This window comes from Melanostigma gelatinosum, assembly GCF_949748355.1.
Source record: "Melanostigma gelatinosum genome assembly, chromosome: 23".
NCBI classification, from domain to species: Eukaryota; Metazoa; Chordata; class Actinopteri; order Perciformes; family Zoarcidae; genus Melanostigma; species Melanostigma gelatinosum.
The window spans coordinates 4765655-4779564 of NC_136656.1; the positions used below are offsets into that span (position 1 = coordinate 4765655).

At 38.1% G+C, this 13910-nt stretch overlaps 1 protein-coding gene across 1 annotated transcript in view; it reads right to left on the bottom strand.

The window, feature by feature from the left end:
- intu (inturned planar cell polarity protein) overlaps positions 1-13910 on the bottom strand; it is a 60968-nt gene that overhangs the window by 29408 nt on the left and 17650 nt on the right. The window lies entirely within an intron of this gene.

Here is a 13910-nt window from a genome sequence, read left to right on the forward strand (position 1 = left end):
TTTTGGACATGCTATACTATGACCGTTTGAGACTTTTTTTGACATGCTATACAATGAGTTTTTGGACATGCTATACTGACCGTTTTTGACTTTTTTCGACATGCTATACTATGACCGTTTTTGACATTTTTCGACATGCTATACTTTGACCGTTTTAGACTTTTTTGGACATGCTATACTATGACCGTTTGAGACTTTTTTGGACGTGCTATACTATGACCGTTTTAGACATTTTTCGACGTGCTATACTATGACCGTTTTTTGATATTTTTCGACGTGCTATACTATGACCGTTTTTTGACATTTTTCGACGTGCTATACTTTGACCGTTTTAGACTTTTTTGGACATGCTATACTATGACCGTTTGAGACTTTTTTGGACGTGCTATACGATGAGTTTTTAGACATGCTATACTATGACCGTTTGAGACTTTTTTGGACATGCTATACGATGAGTTTTTGGACATGCTATACTATGACCGTTTGAGACTTTTTTCGACATGCTATACTATGACCGTTTTTGACATTTTTCGACGTGCTATACTATGACCGTTTTTTGACATTTTTCGACGTGCTATACTATGACCGTTTTTGACTTTTTGCGATGTGCTATACGATGACTTTTTTGGACATGCTATACTATGACCGTTTGAGACTTTTCTCGACGTGCTATACTATGACCGTTTTTGACATTTTTCGACATGCTATACTATGACCATTTTAGACTTTTTTGGACATGCTATACTATGACCGTTTGAGACTTTTTTCGACGTGCTATACGATGACTTTTTTGGACATGCTATACTATGACCGTTTTTGACTTTCTTGGACATGCTATACTATGACCGTTTTAGACTTTTTTGGACGTGCTATACTATGACCGTTTGAGACTTTTTTTGACATGCTATACTATGACCGTTTTTTGACATTTTTCGACGTGCTATACTATGACCGTTTGAGACTTTTTTTGACATGCTATACGATGAGTTTTTGGACATGCTATACTATGACCGTTTTAGACTTTTTCCGACATGCTATACTATGACCGTTTTAGACATTTTTTGACATGCTATACTTTGACCGTTTTAGACTTTTTTGGACATGCTATACTATGACCGTTTGAGACTTTTTTCGACATGCTATACTATGACCGTTTTTTGACATTTTTCGACGTGCTATACTTTGACCGTTTTAGACTTTTTTGGACATGCTATACTATGACCGTTTGAGACTTTTTTGGACGTGCTATACGATGAGTTTTTAGACATGCTATACTATGACCGTTTGAGACTTTTTTGGACATGCTATACGATGAGTTTTTGGACATGCTATACTATGACCGTTTGAGACTTTTTTTGACATGCTATACTATGAGTTTTTGGACATGCTATACTGACCGTTTTTGACATTTTTCGACTGTCAGAACATTTGACCGTTTTAGACTTTTTTGGACATGCTATACTATGACCGTTTGAGACTTTTTTCGACGTGCTATACGATGACTTTTTTGGACATGCTATACTATGACCGTTTTTGACTTTTTTGGACATGCTATAATATGACCGTTTTAGACTTTTTTGGACGTGCTATACTATGACCGTTTGAGACTTTTTTTTGACATGCTATACTATGACCGTTTGAGACTTTTTTGGACGTGCTATACTATGACCGTTTGAGACTTTTTTTGACATGCTATACGATGAGTTTTTGGACATGCTATACTATGACCGTTTTTGACTTTTTTCGACATGCTATACTATGACCGTTTTAGACATTTTTCGACATGCTATACTATGACCGTTTTTGACTTTTTTGGACATGCTATACTATGACCGTTTGAGACTTTTTTGGACGTGCTATACTATGACCGTTTGAGACTTTTTTTGACATGCTATACGATGAGTTTTTGGACATGCTATACTATGACCGTTTTTGACATTTTTCGACATGCTATACTATGACCGTTTTCGACATTTTTCGACATGCTATACTTTGACCGTTTTAGACTTTTTTGGACATGCTATACTATGACCGTTTGAGACTTTTTTCGACATGCTATACTATGACCGTTTTTGACTTTTTTCGACGTGCTATACTGTGACCGTTTTTTGACATTTTTCGACGTGCTATACTATGACCGTTTTAGACATTTTTCGACATGCTATACTATGACCGTTTTTGACATTTTTCGACATGCTATACTATGACCGTTTGAGAATTTTTTGGACGTTCTATACTATGACCGTTTGAGACTTTTTTTGACATGCTATACTATGACCGTTTTTGACATTTTTCGACATGCTATACTATGACCGTTTGAGACTTTTTTGGACGTGCTATACTATGACCGTTTTTGACTTTTTTCGACATGCTATACGATGAGTTGTTGGACATGCTATACTATGACCGTTTTAGACATTTTTCGACATGCTATACTATGACCGTTTTAGACATTTTTCGACATGCTATACTTTGACCGTTTTAGACTTTTTTGGACATGCTATACTATGACCGTTTGAGACTTTTTTCGACATGCTATACTATGACCGTTTTTGACTTTTTTCGACATGCTATACTGTGACCGTTTTTTGACATTTTTCGACGTGCTATACTGTGACCGTTTTAGACATTTTTCGACATGCTATACTATGACCGTTTTTGACTTATTTCGACATGCTATACTATGACCGTTTGAGACTTTTTTTGACATGCTATACGATGACTTTTTTGGACATGCTATACTATGACCGTTTGAGACTTTTTTGGACATGCTATACTATGACCGTTTGAGACTTTTTTCGACGTGCTATACGATTACTTTTTTGGACATGCTATACTATGACCGTTTTTGACTTTTTTGGACATGCTATACTATGACCGTTTGAGACTTTTTTTGACATGCTATACAATGAGTTTTTGGACATGCTATACTGACCGTTTTTGACTTTTTTCGACATGCTATACTATGACCGTTTTTGACATTTTTCGACATGCTATACTTTGACCGTTTTAGACTTTTTTGGACATGCTATACTATGACCGTTTGAGACTTTTTTGGACGTGCTATACTATGACCGTTTTAGACATTTTTCGACGTGCTATACTATGACCGTTTTTTGATATTTTTCGACGTGCTATACTATGACCGTTTTTTGACATTTTTCGACGTGCTATACTTTGACCGTTTTAGACTTTTTTGGACATGCTATACTATGACCGTTTGAGACTTTTTTGGACGTGCTATACGATGAGTTTTTAGACATGCTATACTATGACCGTTTGAGACTTTTTTGGACATGCTATACGATGAGTTTTTGGACATGCTATACTATGACCGTTTGAGACTTTTTTCGACATGCTATACTATGACCGTTTTTGACATTTTTCGACGTGCTATACTATGACCGTTTTTTGACATTTTTCGACGTGCTATACTATGACCGTTTTTGACTTTTTGCGATGTGCTATACGATGACTTTTTTGGACATGCTATACTATGACCGTTTGAGACTTTTCTCGACGTGCTATACTATGACCGTTTTTGACATTTTTCGACATGCTATACTATGACCATTTTAGACTTTTTTGGACATGCTATACTATGACCGTTTGAGACTTTTTTCGACGTGCTATACGATGACTTTTTTGGACATGCTATACTATGACCGTTTTAGACTTTTTTGGACGTGCTATACTATGACCGTTTGAGACTTTTTTTGACATGCTATACTATGACCGTTTTTTGACATTTTTCGACGTGCTATACTATGACCGTTTGAGACTTTTTTTGACATGCTATACGATGAGTTTTTGGACATGCTATACTATGACCGTTTTAGACTTTTTCCGACATGCTATACTATGACCGTTTTAGACATTTTTTGACATGCTATACTTTGACCGTTTTAGACTTTTTTGGACATGCTATACTATGACCGTTTGAGACTTTTTTCGACATGCTATAATATGACCGTTTTACTTTTTTGGACATGCTATACTATGACCGTTTTTGACTTTTTTGGACATGCTATACTATGACCGTTTTTGACTTTTTTGGACGTGCTATACTATGACCGCTTGAGACTTTTTTTTGACATGCTATACGATGAGTTTTTGGACATGCTATACTATGACCGTTTTTGACTTTTTTCGACATGCTATACTATGACCGTTTTAGACATTTTTCGACATGCTATACTTTGACCGTTTTAGACTTTTTTGGACATGCTATACTATGACCGTTTGAGACTTTTTTGGACGTGCTATACTATGACCGTTTGAGACTTTTTTGACATGCTATACGATGAGTTTTTGGACATGCTATACTATGACCGTTTTTGACATTTTTCGACATGCTATACTATGACCGTTTTAGACATTTTTCGACATGCAATACTATGACCGTTTTTGACTTTTTTGGACATGCTATACTATGACCGTTTGAGACTTTTTTGGACGTGCTATACGATGAGTTTTTAGACATGCTATACTATGACCGTTTGAGACTTTTTTGGACATGCTATACGATGAGTTTTTGGACATGCTATACTATGACCGTTTGAGACTTTTTTCGACATGCTATACTATGACCGTTTTTGACTTTTTTCGACGTGCTATACTATGACCGTTTTTTTACATTTTTCGACGTGCTATATACTATGACCGTTTTAGACATTTTTCGACATGCTATACTATGACCGTTTGAGACTTTTTTCGATGTGCTATACGATGACTTTTTTGGACATGCTATACTATGACCGTTTTTGACTTTTTTGGACATGCTATACTGTGACCGTTTGAGAGTTTTTTGGAAATGCTATACTATGACCGTTTTTAACTTTTTTGGACATGCTATACTATGACCGTTTGAGACTTTTTTCGACGTGCTATACGATGACTTTTTTGGACATGCTATACTATGACCGTTTTTGACATTTTTCGACATGCTATACTATGACCATTTTAGACTTTTTTGGACATGCTATACTATGACCGTTTGAGACTTTTTTCGACGTGCTATACGATGACTTTTTTGGACATGCTATACTATGACCGTTTTAGACTTTTTTGGACGTGCTATACTATGACCGTTTGAGACTTTTTTTGACATGCTATACTATGACCGTTTTTTGACATTTTTCGACGTGCTATACTATGACCGTTTGAGACTTTTTTTGACATGCTATACGATGAGTTTTTGGACATGCTATACTATGACCGTTTTAGACTTTTTCCGACATGCTATACTATGACCGTTTTAGACATTTTTTGACATGCTATACTTTGACCGTTTTAGACTTTTTTGGACATGCTATACTATGACCGTTTGAGACTTTTTTCGACATGCTATAATATGACCGTTTTACTTTTTTGGACATGCTATACTATGACCGTTTTTGACTTTTTTGGACATGCTATACTATGACCGTTTTTGACTTTTTTGGACGTGCTATACTATGACCGCTTGAGACTTTTTTTTGACATGCTATACGATGAGTTTTTGGACATGCTATACTATGACCGTTTTTGACTTTTTTCGACATGCTATACTATGACCGTTTTAGACATTTTTCGACATGCTATACTTTGACCGTTTTAGACTTTTTTGGACATGCTATACTATGACCGTTTGAGACTTTTTTGGACGTGCTATACTATGACCGTTTGAGACTTTTTTGACATGCTATACGATGAGTTTTTGGACATGCTATACTATGACCGTTTTTGACATTTTTCGACATGCTATACTATGACCGTTTTAGACATTTTTCGACATGCAATACTATGACCGTTTTTGACTTTTTTGGACATGCTATACTATGACCGTTTGAGACTTTTTTGGACGTGCTATACGATGAGTTTTTAGACATGCTATACTATGACCGTTTGAGACTTTTTTGGACATGCTATACGATGAGTTTTTGGACATGCTATACTATGACCGTTTGAGACTTTTTTCGACATGCTATACTATGACCGTTTTTGACTTTTTTCGACGTGCTATACTATGACCGTTTTTTTACATTTTTCGACGTGCTATATACTATGACCGTTTTAGACATTTTTCGACATGCTATACTATGACCGTTTGAGACTTTTTTCGATGTGCTATACGATGACTTTTTTGGACATGCTATACTATGACCGTTTTTGACTTTTTTGGACATGCTATACTGTGACCGTTTGAGAGTTTTTTGGAAATGCTATACTATGACCGTTTTTAACTTTTTTGGACATGCTATACTATGACCGTTTGAGACTTTTTTCGACGTGCTATACGATGACTTTTTTGGACATGCTATACTATGACCGTTTTTGACATTTTTGGACATGCTATACTATGACCGTTTTAGTTTTTTGGACATGCTATACTATGACCGTTTTTGACTTTTTTGGACATGCTATACTATGACCGTTTTAGACTTTTTTGGACGTGCTGTACTATGACCGTTTTAGATTTTTTTGACATGCTATACTATGACCGTTTTTGACTTATTTCGACATGCTATACTATGACCGTTTGAGACTTTTTTTGACATGCTATACGATGACTTTTTTGGACATGCTATACTATGACCGTTTGAGACTTTTTTGGACATGCTATACTATGACCGTTTGAGACTTTTTTCGACGTGCTATACGATTACTTTTTTGGACATGCTATACTATGACCGTTTTTGACTTTTTTGGACATGCTATACTATGACCGTTTGAGACTTTTTTTGACATGCTATACAATGAGTTTTTGGACATGCTATACTGACCGTTTTTGACTTTTTTCGACATGCTATACTATGACCGTTTTTGACATTTTTCGACATGCTATACTTTGACCGTTTTAGACTTTTTTGGACATGCTATACTATGACCGTTTGAGACTTTTTTGGACGTGCTATACTATGACCGTTTTAGACATTTTTCGACGTGCTATACTATGACCGTTTTTTGATATTTTTCGACGTGCTATACTATGACCGTTTTTTGACATTTTTCGACGTGCTATACTTTGACCGTTTTAGACTTTTTTGGACATGCTATACTATGACCGTTTGAGACTTTTTTGGACGTGCTATACGATGAGTTTTTAGACATGCTATACTATGACCGTTTGAGACTTTTTTGGACATGCTATACGATGAGTTTTTGGACATGCTATACTATGACCGTTTGAGACTTTTTTCGACATGCTATACTATGACCGTTTTTGACATTTTTCGACGTGCTATACTATGACCGTTTTTTGACATTTTTCGACGTGCTATACTATGACCGTTTTTGACTTTTTGCGATGTGCTATACGATGACTTTTTTGGACATGCTATACTATGACCGTTTGAGACTTTTCTCGACGTGCTATACTATGACCGTTTTTGACATTTTTCGACATGCTATACTATGACCATTTTAGACTTTTTTGGACATGCTATACTATGACCGTTTGAGACTTTTTTCGACGTGCTATACGATGACTTTTTTGGACATGCTATACTATGACCGTTTTTGACTTTCTTGGACATGCTATACTATGACCGTTTTAGACTTTTTTGGACGTGCTATACTATGACCGTTTGAGACTTTTTTTGACATGCTATACTATGACCGTTTTTTGACATTTTTCGACGTGCTATACTATGACCGTTTGAGACTTTTTTTGACATGCTATACGATGAGTTTTTGGACATGCTATACTATGACCGTTTTAGACTTTTTCCGACATGCTATACTATGACCGTTTTAGACATTTTTTGACATGCTATACTTTGACCGTTTTAGACTTTTTTGGACATGCTATACTATGACCGTTTGAGACTTTTTTCGACATGCTATACTATGACCGTTTTACTTTTTTGGACATGCTATACTATGACCGTTTTTGACTTTTTTGGACATGCTATACTATGACCGTTTTTGACTTTTTTCGACATGCTATACTATGACCGTTTTAGACATTTTTCGACATGCTATACTTTGACCGTTTTAGACTTTTTTGGACATGCTATACTATGACCGTTTGAGACTTTTTTGGACGTGCTATACTATGACCGTTTGAGACTTTTTTGACATGCTATACGATGAGTTTTTGGACATGCTATACTATGACCGTTTTTGACATTTTTCGACATGCTATACTATGACCGTTTTAGACATTTTTCGACATGCAATACTATGACCGTTTTTGACTTTTTTGGACATGCTATACTATGACCGTTTGAGACTTTTTTGGACGTGCTATACGATGAGTTTTTAGACATGCTATACTATGACCGTTTGAGACTTTTTTGGACATGCTATACGATGAGTTTTTGGACATGCTATACTATGACCGTTTGAGACTTTTTTCGACATGCTATACTATGACCGTTTTTGACTTTTTTCGACGTGCTATACTATGACCGTTTTTTTACATTTTTCGACGTGCTATATACTATGACCGTTTTAGACATTTTTCGACATGCTATACTATGACCGTTTGAGACTTTTTTCGATGTGCTATACGATGACTTTTTTGGACATGCTATACTATGACCGTTTTTGACTTTTTTGGACATGCTATACTGTGACCGTTTGAGAGTTTTTTGGAAATGCTATACTATGACCGTTTTTAACTTTTTTGGACATGCTATACTATGACCGTTTGAGACTTTTTTCGACGTGCTATACGATGACTTTTTTGGACATGCTATACTATGACCGTTTTTGACATTTTTCGACATGCTATACTATGACCGTTTTAGTTTTTTGGACAAGCTATACTATGACCGTTTTTGACTTTTTTGGACATGCTATACTATGACCGTTTTAGACTTTTTTGGACGTGCTATACTATGACCGCTTGAGACGTTTTTTGACATGCTATACGATGAGTTTTTGGACATGCTATACTATGACCGTTTTTGACTTTTTTCAACATGCTATACTATGACCGTTTTAGACATTTTTCGACATGCTATACTTTGACCGTTTTAGACTTTTTTGGACATGCTATACTATGACCGTTTGAGACTTTTTTGGACGTGCTATACGATGAGTTTTTAGACATGCTATACTATGACCGTTTGAGACTTTTTTGGACATGCTATACGATGAGTTTTTGGACATGCTATACTATGACCGTTTGAGACTTTTTTCGACATGCTATACTATGACCGTTTTTGACTTTTTTCGACGTGCTATACTATGACCGTTTTTTGACATTTTTCGACGTGCTATATACTATGACCGTTTTAGACATTTTTCGACATGCTATACTATGACCGTTTGAGACTTTTTTCGATGTGCTATACGATGACTTTTTTGGACATGCTATACTATGACCGTTTTTGACTTTTTTGGACATGCTATACTGTGACCGTTTGAGACTTTTTTGGAAATGCTATACTATGACCGTTTTTAACTTTTTTGGACATGCTATACTATGACCGTTTGAGACTTTTTTCGACGTGCTATACGATGACTTTTTTGGACATGCTATACTATGACCGTTTTTGACATTTTTCGACATGCTATACTATGACCGTTTTAGTTTTTTGGACATGCTATACTATGACCGTTTTTCACTTTTTTGGACATGCTATACTATGACCGCTTGAGACTTTTTTTGACATGCTATACGATGAGTTTTTGGACATGCTATACTATGACCGTTTTTGACTTTTTTCGACATGCTATACTATGACCGTTTTAGACATTTTTCGACATGCTATACTTTGACCGTTTTAGACTTTTTTGGACATGCTATACTATGACCGTTTGAGACTTTTTTGGACGTGCTATACGATGAGTTTTTAGACATGCTATACTATGACCGTTTGAGACTTTTTTGGACATGCTATACTGTGACCGTTTTAGACTTTTTCGACATGCTATACTATGACCGTTTTTGACATTTTTCGACGTGCTATACTATGACCGTTTTTTGACATTTTTCGACGTGCTATACTATGACCGTTTTAGAAATTTTTCGACATGCTATACTATGACCGTTTTTGACATTTTTGGACATGCTATACTATGACCGTTTTACTTTTTTGGACATGCTATACTATGACCGTTTGAGACTTTTTTCGACGTGCTATACGATGACTTTTTTGGACATGCTATACTATGACCGTTTTTGACATTTTTCGACATGCTATACTATGACCGTTTTACTTTTTTGGACATGCTATACTATGACCGTTTTTGACTTTTTTGGACATGCTATACTATGACCGTTTTAGACTTTTTTGGACGTGCTATACTATGACCGCTTGAGACTTTTTTTGACATGCTATACGATGAGTTTTTGGACATGCTATACTATGACCGTTTTAGACATTTTTCGACATGCTATACTATGACCGTTTTTGACTTTTTTGGACATGCTATACTATGACCGTTTGAGACTTTTTTGGACGTGCTATACGATGAGTTTTTAGACATGCTATACTATGACCGTTTGAGACTTTTTTGGACATGCTATACGATGAGTTTTTGGACATGCTATACTATGACCGTTTGAGACTTTTTTCGACATGCTATACTATGACCGTTTTTGACTTTTTTCGACGTGCTATACTATGACCGTTTTTTGACATTTTTCGACGTGCTATATACTATGACCGTTTTAGACATTTTTCGACATGCTATACTATGACCGTTTGAGACTTTTTTCGACGTGCTATACGATGACTTTTTTGGACATGCTATACTATGACCGTTTTTGACTTTTTTGGACATGCTATACTGTGACCGTTTGAGACTTTTTTGGAAATGCTTTACTATGACCGTTTTTAACTTTTTTGGACATGCTATACTATGACCGTTTGAGACTTTTTTCGAAGTGCTATACGATGACTTTTTTGGACATGCTATACTATGACCGTTTTAGACTTTTTTGGACATGCTATACTGTGACCGTTTTAGACTTTTTTCGACATGCTATAGTATGACCGTTTTTGACTTTTTTCGACATGCTATACTATGACCGTTTGAGACTATTTCCAACATGCTGTACTATGACCGTTTGAGACTATTTCCAACATGCTGTACTCCTCCCGAGCAATGGAGGATCTCAGGGAGATTGACATTAATAAATATTGTCAGATGCAGTCCTAATGCTTGTATGTCATTGTCCTATGTTGTCCATATAAAAGACACCGCTGTCTTTTTGGACATTGTCCCTCCTCGTTAGTATAGTGGACAGTATCTCCGCCTGTCACGCGGAAGACCGGGGTTCGATTCCCCGACGGGGAGAATTTATTGCCTGAGGAGCCACTGACGCTGTTATTCTTGAGCACATTAGCATTTCTCATGGTTGCAGAAGTATAAGTATATATCCAGGATATAAGAGAGTGAACCTTTATACTGCAGTGATCAACAGATTATCTTCTTCTATGAGGAGAAGTTGTCATTTAGCACATTGACCTTCCTTGTTATTATGGTGGGCAGTATTTCTGTTGATTGAGCAGAAGACCAAGGTTCAATTCCCCAACGGGGAGAATTCATTGCACTTTACAATTAATAAATATTGTTAATTGCTATGTTGTCCATATAAAAGACATGGCTGTCTTTTTGGACATTGTCCCTCCTCATTAGTATGGTGGACAGTGTCTCCGCCTGAACAATGGAGGATCTCAGGGAGATTAACATTCATACATATTGTTAGATGTAGTCAAAATGCTTGTATGTCATTGTCCTATGTTGTCCATATAAAAGACATGGCTGTCTTTTTGGACATTGTCCCTCCTCGTTAGTATAGTGGACAGTGTCTCCGCCTGAACAATGGAGGATCTCAGGGAGATTGACATTAATAAATATTGTCAGATGCAGTCCTAATGCTTGTATGTCATTGTCCTATGTTGTCCATATAAAATACATGTCTGTCTTCATGGACATTGTCCCTCCTCGTTAGTATAGTGGACAGTATCTCCGCCTGTCACGCGGAAGACCGGGGTTCGATTCCCCGACGGGGAGAATTTATTGCCTGAGGAGCCACTGACGCTGTTATTCTTGAGCAGATTAGCATTTCTCATGGTTGCAGAAGTAAAGCTAAAACCACAAGAGAAAAGAATCAGAATCAGCTTTATTAGAAGTAGGTCTAACCTTATCTTTTTGTCGATGATTAATGTGTTTGTAGGGTATGTTAGGAATTTAAGTTGTAAATTGAATATCTTGTCTTTTGGTTTGGCAAAACAAGATACTTGTATCTACTATCTATATTTTTATACTTGTAAAAAGATGCAGATGAGGCTCTGAAAGACTGTTTTGACTCTACTGTGTGGGAAGTATTCAGTGATGCCCATGGGGAGGACACTGACAGTCTCACTCACTGCATAACTTCTTCCTAGATCCAAGATGGCGCCGCAGATGGCTGCTTCGGTGTTTTGCTGCTCATTGTTTTATGTTGTTTTTGTTATTAATACTGTTTCCTGCTGCGATTCCCAGAGCTCTTTTACCAGAGATGAGCTCATGAACATCAGGGGAACAACTCCAGCGGACTTACTTCCAACTTTTCTTTTAACTTCCGTTGAATTACTGGACATTCTCGTCAAAGGTGCGCTCACCTTAACTCATGCAGTGAGGCGCCGTAGGAGAGGAAAACGGGCCGGCGTGCTTGTACGTCTCCGCTCACATGGATTTCGTACACCGCTACCGGGCATATTTCTTTCAAACGTCCGCTCACTGTGCAACAAACTGGACGAACTTCAGCTACTGGTGGGGAAAGTCAGAGACTTTTCTTCATCTTCCGTTTTGTGCTTCACGGAGACCTGGCTCTGTGGAATGATACCGGACTCTGCGCTCCAGCTGGCAGGCTTCCAGCTGTTCAGAGCGGACCGCGACACAGAGCTCTCCGGCAAATCGAAAGGTGGAGGAATCTGTTTTTATACCAACAGTGGCTGGTGTAACGATGTGACAGTGATTCTACAGCACTGTTCTCCGGATCTGGAATCCTTCACGATAAACTGTAAACCATTTTACTCCCCCCGCGAGTTCACTTCATTCATTCTGATCGGTGTTTACATGCCGCCGCAGAGTAACGTGCAGGCAGCACAGCGGTCACTTGCCGATCAGATACGGTGCGTGGAGCGGACCTACCCGGACTCTCTAGTTATTGTCCTCGAAGACCCCCCCACTCCATGAACGACCTCCGCCTGGCAAACGAGCTGAATGAGTTCTGCTGTCGCTTTGAAAGACAATGGGACAATCCTGACTCCATCCCCCACAGCTCCATCAACCAGCCCCAGACCACCAGCCCCCCCTCCCCCAGCTCAGCAGGGGCCCATGCCTTTGTATCACCCACCCCAGCGCCCCCCTCCCCAGTAACGACTCTCTCTATTCTGGAGAGAGATGTAAATAGGCTTTTTAAAAAACAGAACCCCCACAAAGCAGCAGGTCTGGACTCTGTCTCCCCCTCCACCCTAAAGCATTGTGCTGATCAGCTGTCTCCGGTGTTTACAGACATTTTCAACACCTCCCCGGAGACATGCCACATTCCAGCCTGCTTCAAGGTCTCCACCATCATCCCTGTCCCTAAAAAACCAAGGATCACAGGACTTAATGACTACAGACCCATCGCCCTGACCGCTGTGGTCATGAAGTCTTTTGAGCGCCTTGTCCTGTCCCACCTTACAACCCTCAACGACCCACTTCTGGACCCCCTGCAGTTTGCTTACAGAGCCAACAGATCTGTGGATGACGCAGTCAACTTGGCCCTTCACTTCATCCTCCAGCATCTGGACTCCCCAGGACATTTGAATTCATTGTTATTCATCTTAATGACTTACCGTTCAACGTAGTGTCCACCCAGCGAATAGATCCGGAAAATGCGGGCTGTCGATGCTCTTTCCAGGCTCCGACTGACTGACAAACACCGGAGAAAATCTTTCTCTCGCAAAACGGCACAACAGCGCTGCTGGTGGCCAAAGATA